This window comes from Hemicordylus capensis, chromosome 12 (assembly GCF_027244095.1).
Source record: "Hemicordylus capensis ecotype Gifberg chromosome 12, rHemCap1.1.pri, whole genome shotgun sequence".
NCBI classification, from domain to species: domain Eukaryota; kingdom Metazoa; phylum Chordata; class Lepidosauria; order Squamata; family Cordylidae; genus Hemicordylus; species Hemicordylus capensis.
Window position 1 is genome coordinate 2,135,231 of NC_069668.1, and position 13,319 is coordinate 2,148,549.

General features: G+C 50.8%; 1 protein-coding gene across 1 annotated transcript in view; it reads left to right on the forward strand.

Moving 5' to 3' along the window:
• Positions 1 to 13,319, forward strand: part of TMEM132E (transmembrane protein 132E) — a 619,388-nt gene that overhangs the window by 579,176 nt on the left and 26,893 nt on the right. The gene's annotated exons all lie outside the window — the stretch shown is intronic.

Sequence of the window (13,319 nt, forward strand, 5' to 3'; positions counted from 1 at the left end):
GGTCGTCCGGTTCGCGCCGTGCCGTGTCGGAAGCAACCAGATCTGGTGGCGTGGAAAAAAACCCCTTGATACTGCCTTGGATTCTGGGAGCTCGCACCTGGTCTCTAAACTTCCCAGATTTTCCACGCTTGCAAACTTGGATGTCCCCACTCGGCTAAGGTTGCCAACTTCCCCCCCAAGGAGGGCTCCTCTGCCTTTCAACCCTTTGCAAGGGTGGGATTCATGAAGAAGCGTGTTTTAACTTTTTACTCTGTGAAATAGTTTTAACCATTTTTACTTTGTTCTTATATTTGTGATTTTACAATTGTGTACATTGCCTAGCAATGCATATACCAAGTGCTCTTAATATCGCTGGGGGAGGCCTGGTGGCGGTTGCCACTGGCTTGGATGGTGGCAACTCAAAACAAGGCCTTCTCTAGGGTGGCCCTAGGGCTCTGGAACATGCTCCCCAATGACATCAGAACATCCCCATCTCTGGCAGTTCTTGAGCAACTTTTGGAAACACGCCTGTTTTATCAGGCTTTTTAGTTTGTGATGCTTTTAAAGTTTTGTTGATGGTAATTTTAAAGAGTTTTAATATGATTTCTAGGTTTCATTTGCCGTTTGGTTAAATTGTAAACCACCCTCAGGCTGAGCTCTGGCCGGCAGCATCCTCGGTCCTTTGCCACGCATACACTGAATTTATGACAAATGCAGAGGGGCTGAGGTGGGGCCATAACATCGTGGCAGAGCCTCTGATTTGTATGCATAAGGCACCAGGTTCTGGAGATGGCCTCTCCAGGCGGGGCTGGGAAAGACCCCTGCCTGAAGCCTTGGAGAGCTGCTACCAGTCAGTGTAGGAACTCTTGAGCTAGATGGATGAATGGCATGACTCAGTATACAGCAGCTTCATATGTTCCTAAACAGGCCCTGGGAAGATTTCTCTTTTGGCCCCTTCTTAACCCAATGTATACATCCCATCCCATCCATGGCTTGGCATGGGGAGATGAGGTGGCTTTCCACCCAGATTAGATGTGGGAGAATGGTGTCTCCCTTCCGCTCTGGTTTTGCCTCCCTCCCTCCTCTGGACAGCTGCCCCCTTGAGGGTGAGATATTACGGGTCTGCTTTCAATGTGTTTGCTGTTTAAAAGGAAGCCAAGCCTGCTTGCTCCTGTGATCCAGCATTTGTTCAATTAATGTTTCCTGGATCTTTAATCCGGGACTCCCTGCTGCTAACGCCGAGGCTGTCGGAGAACCTGGCTCTGTCTGAAGTGCATGGTGAGAGAGAGCAAGAGGAGCAGCAGGACAAAACCAGTCAAATCTGGGCGGGCTCTGAATTCCCTCTGCCCTCCGGTCCTTTCCCCCCTCGGCCAGTTTACACACGGATTTAGTTTAAGCCACTCCAAATTGGGGGGAACCCCTCTACCAAACAGATGCTCATTTAACTCAGTTGGAGGCTAAGGGGGCTTAACTTCAAGCTAGGATTCACTAAAGTGGAGTCTCTTTAACCCAGTTTCCAACCTGGGAATGACTTCTCATAATGTGCAATTCCCAGGGCGTGCGTGTGTGTGTGTGTGTGTGTGTGTGTGTGTGTGTGTGTGTGTGTGTGTGTGTGTGTGTGCGCAAACCAGGGCAACCCGCCACCTAGAAGAACACCACTGCAGTTTTGAAACATGCACTGGCAAAAATTAATAATGATATGGGGTGAGTTTCAGCCCCTGTCCTCCCTCCAAATTTGAGTCAAAAAAGAAAAAGCCAATTTCCCAAGGCTCCCATGTACAACCGTGTAGCATTCCAGGTGCCAAAGAGAGGCACATTTCCCATTGACCCTAGCATGCAGGATACTGCCCATGCAGCCTTCCAGGTGCCCACGGGAATCACATTTCCCAGGGGCCCTGGCATCCAAGACACTGCTGTGTAGTTTTCCAGGTACCAGTCACATTTCCCAGGGGCCCTGGCACCTAAGACGCTACGGTGCAGAATTCCAGGTGCCCAAGGGAGTCACATTTCCCAGGGGCCCTACCGACCTCTTTAGACAGTTTTGGTGTTCTTAAAAAAAAAAGTGCTCCATTATTCCGTTAACATGGAGGGTGACACCATTCTCCACCAACAATGGTGGGCTGATACCGTATGTCCAGCGGTGTCCCTACCTCCGCACTGAATGTGGTTGGCGAAATGTAAAATGTGAGGGCATGTAACCAGGCGGCAGCAACGGACAAGCAGAAACAGCAGGGGGTGGGGGAAGGAATATTCATTTGCATATTCAGATCTCCATTAATTTGAAGTTATAGCCTGTCCTGACTTGAAAGCAACCGGTGGGTAGCAATAAATTAAGAGGCACAGATAACATATCTCGTTAAATGTTCGACTCATATCCAATTAAAATTGCTAAATGCATAACCATTTCACAAGGCGCCACCCGCCTGCTTAAGTGCTGCCGCTCCCCCACGCAAGCTCAAATAAAAAACTTTACAGAGTGCTATGGAAAAAATACCGGCTGACGTCCTGATGAAGGAAGAGATGAATGCAATGAACAATGTTGCACTTGCGCAAAAAGAGCACATCACTGCCCTTAAAAGGGGGGGGGGGTTGGGGAATGGCCCACGTGCATTTTTGTGCTCTAGTGTTCATGCACAAATGTTTGTGGAATTGCCTGCATGCATTCTTGTGCTCTAGGCTCGCTCATGCACAAAGGTTTGTGGAATGGCCCATGTGCATTTTTGTGCTCTAGCATTCATGCGCAAAAGTTTATGGAATTGCCTGCATGCATTCTTGTGCTCTAGTACTCATGCACAAAAGTTTGAGGAATTGCCCGCATGTATTCTTGCGCTCTAGCACTCATGCACAAACGTTTGTGGAATGGGGGCAAAATGCTAATACTTCAGAGATGAAAGGTTGCTGCTGTTAATGTGGAAATCCAGTCTATTTCGTTCTGGAAACCAATGCTGAGACGGGCAATTGATCCTCAATAGAGGGCTGTGCTTTTTGGGGTATAGAATGTGCTGGACCTTTGGGAAGCAGGGGGCAGGATCACATCTTCCATTACTGTGCAGTACTTCAGGGGTACCACCCAAGAGGGAGAATAATTGGCAATGCCCTATTCTGGCACTGTAGACGCGCGCCCCAGGAAGGTGGCAACCTAACGGATAGGCCAGCCCCGAACCTCACCCTCCCGGGTGCTGAGAGAAAAGAGCAGGCCTGGCATTGGTTTACAACCCAGCCCATTCCGCGGTATGTGAATAAAGACTGCCCGGTGGCACTTTTGTGAAGTCAGCATTTAAGGGAACGCCAAGGAAATGGCCACCCGGGGAGACGCCATAATTCAGGAGCGTTCATTAGAGTCCCCTGCGTGTCCGCTTTTCTACAGGCCGGTGGTTTTAAAAATGCCTGCCTAGGAATCGCAGGGTTCCTGGGAAGCTTCTGGGAACTTCTCAAAGCTTCTCCCTCACCTCAGCTAGCAATGAGGAGACGGTTGAGCATCTCCTCAGGCGCACCCTTAGTCTGGCAAAGAGCAGGCCCAGGCTGGGGAGTAACTACTATTGGGCAAGGGGAGACAGTTGTCTCGGGGCCTGCTGCCTCCACCCCCCCCCAGAGACATGTCACATTACTCCCCTTTACTGAGTTGGTTCCGAATTCTGAGAAAAGATACATAGGTGCTCACACTCCATGGCTGAAATTCTCCTTGGCTAATCTGCAGCGAGGGGCCCATTTTAATAATTAGTGTTTCTAGTGTGTTCTAGGCATTAAAAGTAGCACAAATAAATAGTATTCAATGTATATCACTATATTTTGTGAAGTGTGCATGTGTGTATTCAGTGCAATGTATTTCCAGGCAGCAAAAATTATTTTGTAATATCAGACTTAAATCCTTGGGGGCCTGGGGTGTGTGGAGGCCCTGGACTTTGAGTGGGGGGGATTTTAAAATTTCATCTCTGGGCCCACTCCAACCTTGCTATGCCCTGGGCATGCACTGCACACACCCCCAGTGCATTGTGGGAAAATGGCAGCCTCAGAAGCATCCACCCCATTCCCTGTTCTGAAAAAGAAACCAAAATGGCTGCCCACTGCGCCAGCTGGGCATAATTTTTTGTTATATTTACATCCTGCTCTTCCTCCAAGGTGCTCAGAGCAGTGCCCTTGCTTCTGTTTCTTCTCATGAGAGCCCTGCAAGGCAGGCTCAGCTTGTAGAGAAGCGATTGGCCCATAGTCGCCCAGGGAGGTTTATGGCTGAATGGGGATTTGAACCCGGGTCCCACTGGTCCTAGCCTCACAATTTCACTCAGAGCTGTAGAACTATGGTCCTGCTGCAGATGTTGCAGGGACATCGCACCTGACTATTGGTCGCTGTGGCAGGGCATGATGGGCATTGTAGTCCAAAACCGGCCGAAGTTGTGCAGCCCTGCTTAACCACTACACCATGCTGGCGGCCAAGCGGAGAAGGGGAGGGATTTTTGATGTACCTCTTCATGTGTTGGTTGGTGGCTGGATTTCGGCTACCAGACAAACTCTGGGGCTAAAGCACAGTCATTTTGACAGACATGTTTTAATATAAACAACGTAAGCACATAGTCAGAATACACACGCATAACAGGAAAAATATTTTTGGAGAGAAGAAGTGGTGTTACCAATGTTTAGCGCGTGGGTTGGTACACATTCTCAGATATTTCAATTTTCTCAACTGTTTTGAGCTACTTTGGAATTTGAGCTTCGTTTGGGAGGTCCTGCTAGAAAGGGGTATTTGCCGGGATTTTTGAGGCAGCAAGCATGCATCCTCCCCTTTGCTAAGCAGGGGCCACCCTGGCTTGCATTTGAATGGGAGACTTGATGTGTGAGCACTGTCAGATATTCCCCTCAGGGGATGGGAAGAGCTGAAGGTCCCAGGTTCCCTCCCTGGCAGCATCTCCAAGATCGGGCTAAGAGAGACTCCTGCCTGCAACCTTGGAGAAGCCACTGCCAGTCTGTGAAGACAATACTGAGTTAGATGGACCAATGGTTTGACTCAGTATGGAGCAGCTTCCTATGTTCAAAATAATTTTGAAATGACACCCCCCCCTTTTTTTTAGGGAACGTAGGAAGCTGCCTATAACCGAGTCAGACCACTGTTCTGCTATTTTCAACTTTGCTCATAGGATTTGTATTCTATGTAGAATTTAATTCTGGCCCATCTTTTAAGAACTGGACAACTTCTCCATGCCTTTCCGCTCCCTCCGTGAAACCGGCTAAAGATTGACCACTTATAACTGCTGGGAAATGCTGTCCTCCTTTTCCCTTCCTCGAATTCCTGCCATTCAGCATTAAGGATGTCTTCCATGCCAGATGCAAATGCAAAACAGGTGAGCCAAGAAGGCTCTAGCAGGGCATGTTGGGAAAAAGAAGCTATTTCATGCTCCACTAGGCCCAGCCTGAAGCAGGGAGTAGAGCCAAACTCCACCTGAGCGTGATCTCTGCAGTTTTGCCCGAGTCGTCATGGTGATACCATCAGAGCTTCACCAATTGCCCAGGAAGAGAATCTGTGTCTCCTCCCACCCTTTTCTTTCTTTTTTAATCACATGCCGATCATGGGTCTTTGCATAAAGCCTGTGCCACAGCCTAGGCTGTGTGGTCTAGCCAAACAGGGATCAAGCACTTTTTATCAATCTGGGGCCAAACAATCAGGGATCAAGCACTTTGCTTAGTCCCAGGAAAATGGCTTTGTAATTTTATTTATTTATTTTAAAAATGCAGTTCCTTGGTTCCTGAAAAGTGCCGCCTTTGCAAAGCGGAAGAGCTGGACTTGTGGTAGTGTCTCAAACCTTTTCTGGACACTGTCTAAGAGTGTTGGCCTATCCTGAGTCAGCAGAGAGGAACATTGGAAGCTGCTTATACTGAGTCAGACCCTTGGTCCATCTAGCTCAGTATTGTCTGCACAGACTGTCAGCATTTTTGCCATCTGAAGGCAGAAGTCTCTCTCTGCCCTATCTGGAGATGCCAGGGAGGGAACTTGGAACCTTCTGCATGCAAGCAGACAGATGCTCTTCCCAGAGCAGGCCCATCATCCCCTCAGGGGAATATCTTGCAGTGCTCACCCACGTCGGCTCCCATTCAAATACAAACCAGGATGGACCCTGCTTAGCAAAGAGGGCCATTCATGCTTGCTGCCGCCAGGCCAGCTCTCCCTCAAAGGAGTGGGCGCACGAGAGCCTCCCTCTGAAAAATGGACCCTGCCGTGCGCTGGAGTGGCACATCGGATTATCACGCCGCCCAGTGTGTGCCGCTGAGGTTCCCCACACGCTGCCATTAGCACGGCTCGTAATGGTCTTCCCTCTCAACCTGAAACACTCTGCCTGAGCCTCTCCACCCATCCATGCAAATGCGCGTGTGGGCCGGAGGCGGGGGTGCGGGGTGGCGAAATGCCTCTCGGCCAGTCATTTCCCCCTGCCCCAAATTGGCTTTCAGGCTCTGCTCGGCTGCTTCGGAGCCGGCCGGGGAAAACCCAGACAGCTAAAGGCTGCACTTTCCGTTCCCGATCACTGCTTCCTGAGCAGCCGCGCAGTCTCGGGTCCACCCCCCCCGCCCTTCCTCCCCTGACCCCCTGCGGAGGAGGCTGTTGCATCTTAACTTAGCAACCACCCGGGGGGATTCCATCAATTCAGCTAATCGGAGGGAAAGTGGAGCCAGGAACGGGAGCACGCCCCTGCCTGCCCCAGGATGGAGACCCCCGATTGCAAAGGGCTCTTTCCATCTCCCGGGCGTCCCCCAACCCAGCTCTAATGGAGCGATTCACACCAGGAGTGTGGCACAGGGGAGTGCAGGATTTGGCCTCGACGGAAGGGTGCCGTCCAGGGGCGTAGCTAGAACTGAGCAGATGGGTTCAAAGAATCCAAGGCCCCCAGCTCCTGAGGGCCCCCCTGCTCCACCCCTCCCTATTTTCTTCATTATCTCCCGAGGGGCCACCAGGGAGAAGGGCAGACAGGGACCCCTCTCTCCCTTCGCGACGCTCAGGCCTCGAATGGCAAGGGCATTCCAAGAGGAGAGCGGTCTCCTTCATTCATTTAACATCTTGGTATACCGCTCCAAACACAAGTCTCTTGGGCAGTTTACAACCAAACTAGGAAAAAAACAAGAAGTAAAAAGGGATGGTCCCCTCTGCCAAGCAGGGTCCATCCTGATTTGCATTTGGATGGGGGGCCACATATGAGTGCTGTTAGATATTCCCCTTAGGGGAGGGGTCCGTAGCTGAGGGGTAGGGTATCGGCATGTTTGCCTGCAGAAGATGCCAGGTGTAATCCCCGGCAGCATGGCCGTAGCCTCCTTTGGGTGAAAGGGAGTAAATGTCCCTGGGCCCGGAGGCCCATCACCGCCCCGCCTGCCACCATTTCTAATCTATGTGGGCCCCGGACTTTTCCTGCCCTCCCCAGCCAGCGTGCAGGCCTCCCCATTCCCTGTCCAGCATGCTGGCTTCTCTCACACCTGTGCAGTTTGAGTAGAGAGAGCATTGCGTGCTCAGGATCCTTCCGGAAACCTTGGAGAGCTGCTGCCAGTCAGTGTAGACGATACCGAGCTCGAGGGACCAGTGGCCTGACTCAGAATGGCAACATCACCTGTTCATATGTAAGGAAGGGGCATCTGCTTTGCACATACAAGGTCCCAAGTTCCAGCTCTACTTTAAAGAACCCGAAAGACCTCTTCCTGCCCAGAACTTAGAAAGCTGCTTCCAGTCAGAGCAGTCCTAGGTTAGCCTAGATGGACCACTGACTCGACTCTGTTAATGGGCAGCATTGTGTATTCAAATCTTAGCAAAAGGTTGTTTTTTTGGGGGGGGGGTTAGCAATGCTTTTGCTGGGGCCGTACATCACGGCTATAAATTCCAAGAGTATTCAAATGGTTTATAGAGAATTCCCAGGCGCTCGCTGTGAAATAAACAGGTGCACGTCAAGGGCTGCTTTCTTTTGAAGCTTTTAATCGAATTACTTGCAAGCTCCCGGGAATAATGAACCACGCTTATGCTGCAAGGTATTTAACGGGTTTGATTGAAGAGCGCCTTGTGCATGGAAGGGCTGCTGGTTTTTTTGTTGGGTGTGGTGGCCACTCGTGCTCATGGCAGGAAGGTGTGTGCATTGCGGGGCGGGCAGAGGGAGAGCTAGTTGACCACTTAGTGTGAGGATCCGAGCCCGAAACACCAGATATAAAGCCACTATTGGCTGCCCAGATCACCAGCTCTGGTTGGGTTGATTTCCTGCAGTACCTTCTCTGGCCATCATATGGGTGGTGCTGTCGAGTAGCGAAGATTGGAGCTTCTCTCAGCTTCAGAACTGCCCTGGGAGTGACAGAAGGAAGGCACCTGTGCCCTGATGCCCCGAGGTTGAAGTCCCTGACTGTGGTTGGGGATGATGGGAGTTGTAGTTCAGCATCTGGAGTACCACAGGTTGGGAACCTCTGATGTAGATAATACTGAGCTAGGTGGTATTAGGCAGTTTTCTATATTTCTGTGCTGCGTGTCATGCCATGTGGGTGTCCAAACACATCTTTGGTCTCATTCACACATCAAAGAAATATTGGTGTAGGGAGAGAGACAGAGAGAGGAGAAGGAAGGAAGGAAGAGGAGGAAAGGAGAGCTGGTCAGTGAGGAGAGCTGGTCTTGCGCTCACAAGCATGAATTGTTCCCTTTGCTAAGCAGGGTCTGCCCTGACTTGCATTTGAAAGAGAGACTACCTGTGTGAGCACGGGAAGAGATTCCCCTTGGGGGATGGAGCCCCTCTGGAAAGAGCATCTAGGTTCCTGCTTTCCCTCCCTGGCAGCATCTCCAACGAGATAGGGCTGAGAGAGACTCCTGCCTGCAACCTTGGAGAAGCCGCTGCCAGTCTGGGTAGACAGCCCTGAGCTGAATGGACCTAGGGTCTGACTCAGTATATGGCAGCTTCCTCTGTTCCTATCAGGAGAGCTGGTCTTGTGGTAGCAAACATGACTTGTCCTCTTTGCTAAGCAGGGTCTGCCCTGGTATGTATTTGAATGGGAGACTACCTGTGTGAGCACGGGAAGAGATTCCCCTTAGGGGATGGGCCCGCTCTAGAAAGAGCATCTAGGTTCCTGCTTTCCCTCCCTGGCAGCATCTCCAAGGTAGGGCTGGGAGAGAGACTCCTGCCTGCAACCTTGGAGAAGCCGCTGGCAGTCTGGGTAGACAGCCCTGAGCTGGATGGACCAAGGGTCTGACTCAGTATATGGCAGCTTCCTACATTCAGAAGGAGAGCAAGAAAGAAAGATCTGTGCATCGACCTAAAAAGAAAAGAAGTTTGCATCTGTGCAAAACTTCTAATTTTTCCATCCATATGGGCCAAGATCTTAATTAGAAATGATCCCTCCCTTTCAATGCATCCCACCCCAACATATTTTGTCTCTTGACTGGAGCTACTCCCACCCCACAACGTGTCTAGTGTGCTTATCTTTCTTCTTTTGTCGAGAGAGATCCGGTTTGGGAAGGTAGCGGTGCACACTTCCTTTTCGACTCCCTCCTCCTGCTGGAAAGCCAGTGCACAGCTGGGAGGCCGCAAAGTAATCCCGATTAAAAGGTCAGGCAAGTGGCAGATCTCGGATGGCTTTCCAGGTGCAGGGCAAAGAGGCGATGGTCCTGGAGATCCAAGAGCGTGGGAGCCAAACTGGCAGCTCTGTATGCACTGGGTGTGATGTGTGTAGACAGATTGTGGCTACTCTGGAATTGGCTTTGGAGCATCACGGGGCAAAGTGAGAGGTGGAGGCACAGATTGGTGGCTTGGGTTCCCCACATCTGTGGAAATGGTGATGGGGTATGGCGGGAGGGAGACGCCGGTTGGGAAGGATTTCAAGGCAGGGATTCCGTGCTCTCAAAATGGTACTCCAAACCTTCGTTCTAGGTTTGGGAAGAAGTGAGAAGAGCCTTGGTGGATGAGCCCATCAATGGTTAACAGTCATGATGGCTGTGTGGAGCATCCAGGGTCCGGTGCAGTCTATCTCTGAATGCCAGTTGCTGTGGAACAGTAGCCAGAGAGGGCTGTTGCTTTCATCTCCTAATGGGGGCTTCCCAGAGGCTTCTGGTGGACCACTGTGGGAAACAGGATATTAGCCTAGATAGGCTTTGGGCCTGATCCAACTCAGTGGTAGAGCATCTGCTTGAATACAGAAGACCCCAGGTTCAATCCCTGGCAGCATCTCCAGGTAGAGCTGGGAAAGATTCCTGCCTGAAACCTTGGAGAAGCTGCTGCCAGTCAGTGCAAACAATACTGGAGCAAGGTTCTTACTCAGTAGGTGGCAGTTTCCTCTGTTCCACAGACCATAGAAGCACTGAATGTGACATGTGAATGCTTTGAGTTTTCAGAGATTCCTGTTCCGCCTGCGCATGTGCAGTTTCTTAAGGGAAGCAACATTTCTTTCCCTCCCCGTCTTGAAAAAAACACGAGACATTTCTTTTCTAAGCTAAAATACAGCATGCCTTCATGTTCGTAGGGCATGGCTCTTCACCACTGGGATGGCTCTCCCTGCTTCAAACACAGCTGCTATCCCCGAGGGACACCTTAGCGCGCATGTCCACATTGTGATGCCGCATGTGTCCGCACGAATGGGTCGTCTGTTTTTCAGGACTCTGAATATTCCAGTTCTGGTGGGAATTGGGTGGACGGAATTGTGACCGGGGGAGATTAATATTGGCCAGGGGTGTGTGTGTGTGAGTGTTTGTGTGAGAGAGAGATTGAGGGATCTGTTTTCTGCCCGCCCCTTTGGCATTTCCCTCGGATGCCTATGAACTGTGGTTTGATCTCTTCCCCAATGAAAGCTCTGCTTTTATGGGGTCATTCTGACATAATGGCAAGCAATTTGGCCTCCCAGATGAATCCAGCCCTTTTGCCCCCACTCCCTGCAGCCAATGTAAACCTGATGTCAAAGAGAAGAGGGTCAGGGATCGACAGACCCCCTTGCCTGCACATCCCACAACCTCTCTGCGCATCTGCTGAGCTCCGCTTTTAATGATCACCCTCCCCTCTCCCGACGCACACCCTGGGCATCCTGCCAGCCCGTCTCCCCTATTCCAGAGGTCTCCTGAGCCAGGTGAAATCAAACTGCCGGATCGCCCGGCTGTTCTACCACGGGATGCGGAGGCCGTCGGGCGCTTCGGCGCTTGCTCCGACCCGAGCCAAGAATATCGGGCTATTAGCGACAGCTCTCCGCTGAGAGATTAGGCCCAGACAAATGGCCGCAGATGCAGCCAGCCTCTGAATGCAGAGCAGGGCTTTGCCATCACTAGCTGAACCGGCATGGAGGAAAGGGGACAGATTGCGGGGGTTGGATAAAACAGGGTGGGATCTGCATATGTGTGGTGTGTGTGTATGTTTGTGTGTGTAGATGGCAGAAAGGCTGGTCCCACTTCTTCCTGAATGCTGAGGTGGGGAATCCCATTTCTGAATGCTCCTTTGTGTGGATGAACACTCTCTCTGCAATGGCGTATCGTGGTGAGGCTGGGCCAAGGGTGGGCAGAGGAGTCGGTGGAGAGAAGCAATGCAGGAAAGCAGGCGGAGCAGTAGAAAACAACAGGGGCATGGAAAGGGAAGGCAGCACCCAGTCCACACCTTTGGTATCGGCTTTGCTGTAGGGAAGCCAGCAGGGCTGGGCAGAAGAGACCCTGTCTCAGAGTATTTTGAAGCAATTCCTTCTCTAGTAGAAAAAAGGGGAAACACCCGTGTTCTAGTGGGAGGGGAACATTTGAGAGGATAGCCCGATGTTTTTTCACTAGAACGCTGGTGTGAGCGGTCAGTGGGCCACAGGGAGTGATGGCAGGTTGGGTTGCCGCCACCCTGCCACTGTGAGCTCTGCAGTCACCGCCCCCAGGAACGGATCAAAAGCATCTCTGCAGCAGTGTTCCCTCTAAGAGGGATTCCCAGATGTGGTTTGATTGTTAAATTTATACCCTGCATTTCATTAAGAAAATCCCAAGTCGGCTTGGGATTGGCCGACTACAACTCCCATATTCCCCAGCCCAAAGCCATTGCAGCTGGGGATTATGGGAGTTGTAGTCAATAGCATCTGGGAATCCCTCTTACAGGGAACACTGCTTGGCACCTCTTGTTTTAAAGAGCAGTTTGTGGCTGGTGGCCACAGGGGGATGGCGGGTCGGGTTGCCACCTCCCTTCCCCTCTGTGGGCTCCGCACAGTAAAGGTAATTTCCTGGTGTCCTGGCTGCTCTTTCTTAAAAAAAAAAAAAGCTGAAAGGAGGCTCTCCTTCTCCTCCCCACATACAGGTCGAATCAATTCTGGTCAATTTGATTTGAATAACCTTTTACGTATGATTCAATTCAAATTCAAATTGCCCAAATCGGCCAGATTCGAGTGGGATCTATTCAAATCCAATTCTTTTTTTTCTACATCTAGTTTGCTTTGGGCCACATAAAAACCGAACCAGGTGGAATCATTCGGGTTGGTTTTGATTCGCTCTGAAAACAGATCCACGCTCCTGAGCTGTGGAAGGCCTTGATGGTTACAACGAGCACCTTGAATTGGGTGCGGAAGTGCACAGTTGGCCAATGTCCCTGGGAAGAACAGGTTACATATGTCTGTCCGTCTTCCTGTACCACTCAGCCAAGGGGCAGCTGCAATTGAGACCTGCTGAAGCCACGTAACTGTGTGGGTGACCAGAATGTCAGCTTTTTTCTCTTCCACACCAAAATATTTTGAGTTCTCTCTGCCCACGGGGTCCCTTTCACACTCTGCTGGGGTTAAGACACCCTGATCCCTTGCCAGACACGAATGACATCTCTCCCCCCCCCCATTCCCATCTCCTTGATCCACACTTTGGCCATGAGCTATAAATAGGCAGAAGGCATTTCCATTATGCTGGGAGTGGCTGATTGAACGACGCAATCTGCATGTAATTAAGAGGGTTAATGAAGGTGATTGATTCCTAATAACTTGTGCACTGTCTCTGAGGTGGGGCACCAGTTGCGCAGGGACGTTTCCAGCTTGTTGACCCATCCACCCCGCCCCTGACTCAGTATGAGGCGGCTTTCTATATTCCTATTTTTCCAGGCAGAATAGCATGACTTTGGAATAGGGGTTATGCTTACTGTGTTTCCTTGAGGTATAACCTGTATTAATCTAACCTCTACTTTTTAAAAGGGATTGTCTTAAATTCAGAGTCATCTCCGATTCGGGTAAATACAGCATTAACTGAAGTGGGAGAAACATCCTTAGCAGGGGCGTAGCGACCCCTTGGAGTAAGGGAGATAATAAATAGGGAGGGGTGGAGCTGGGGGGCCCAGGTTCTTTGAATCCCTCTGCTCAATGATAGCGATACCCCTGATCCTTCGTGACAGATAAACTGCTTTGAAATGCAGCTTTGGTTT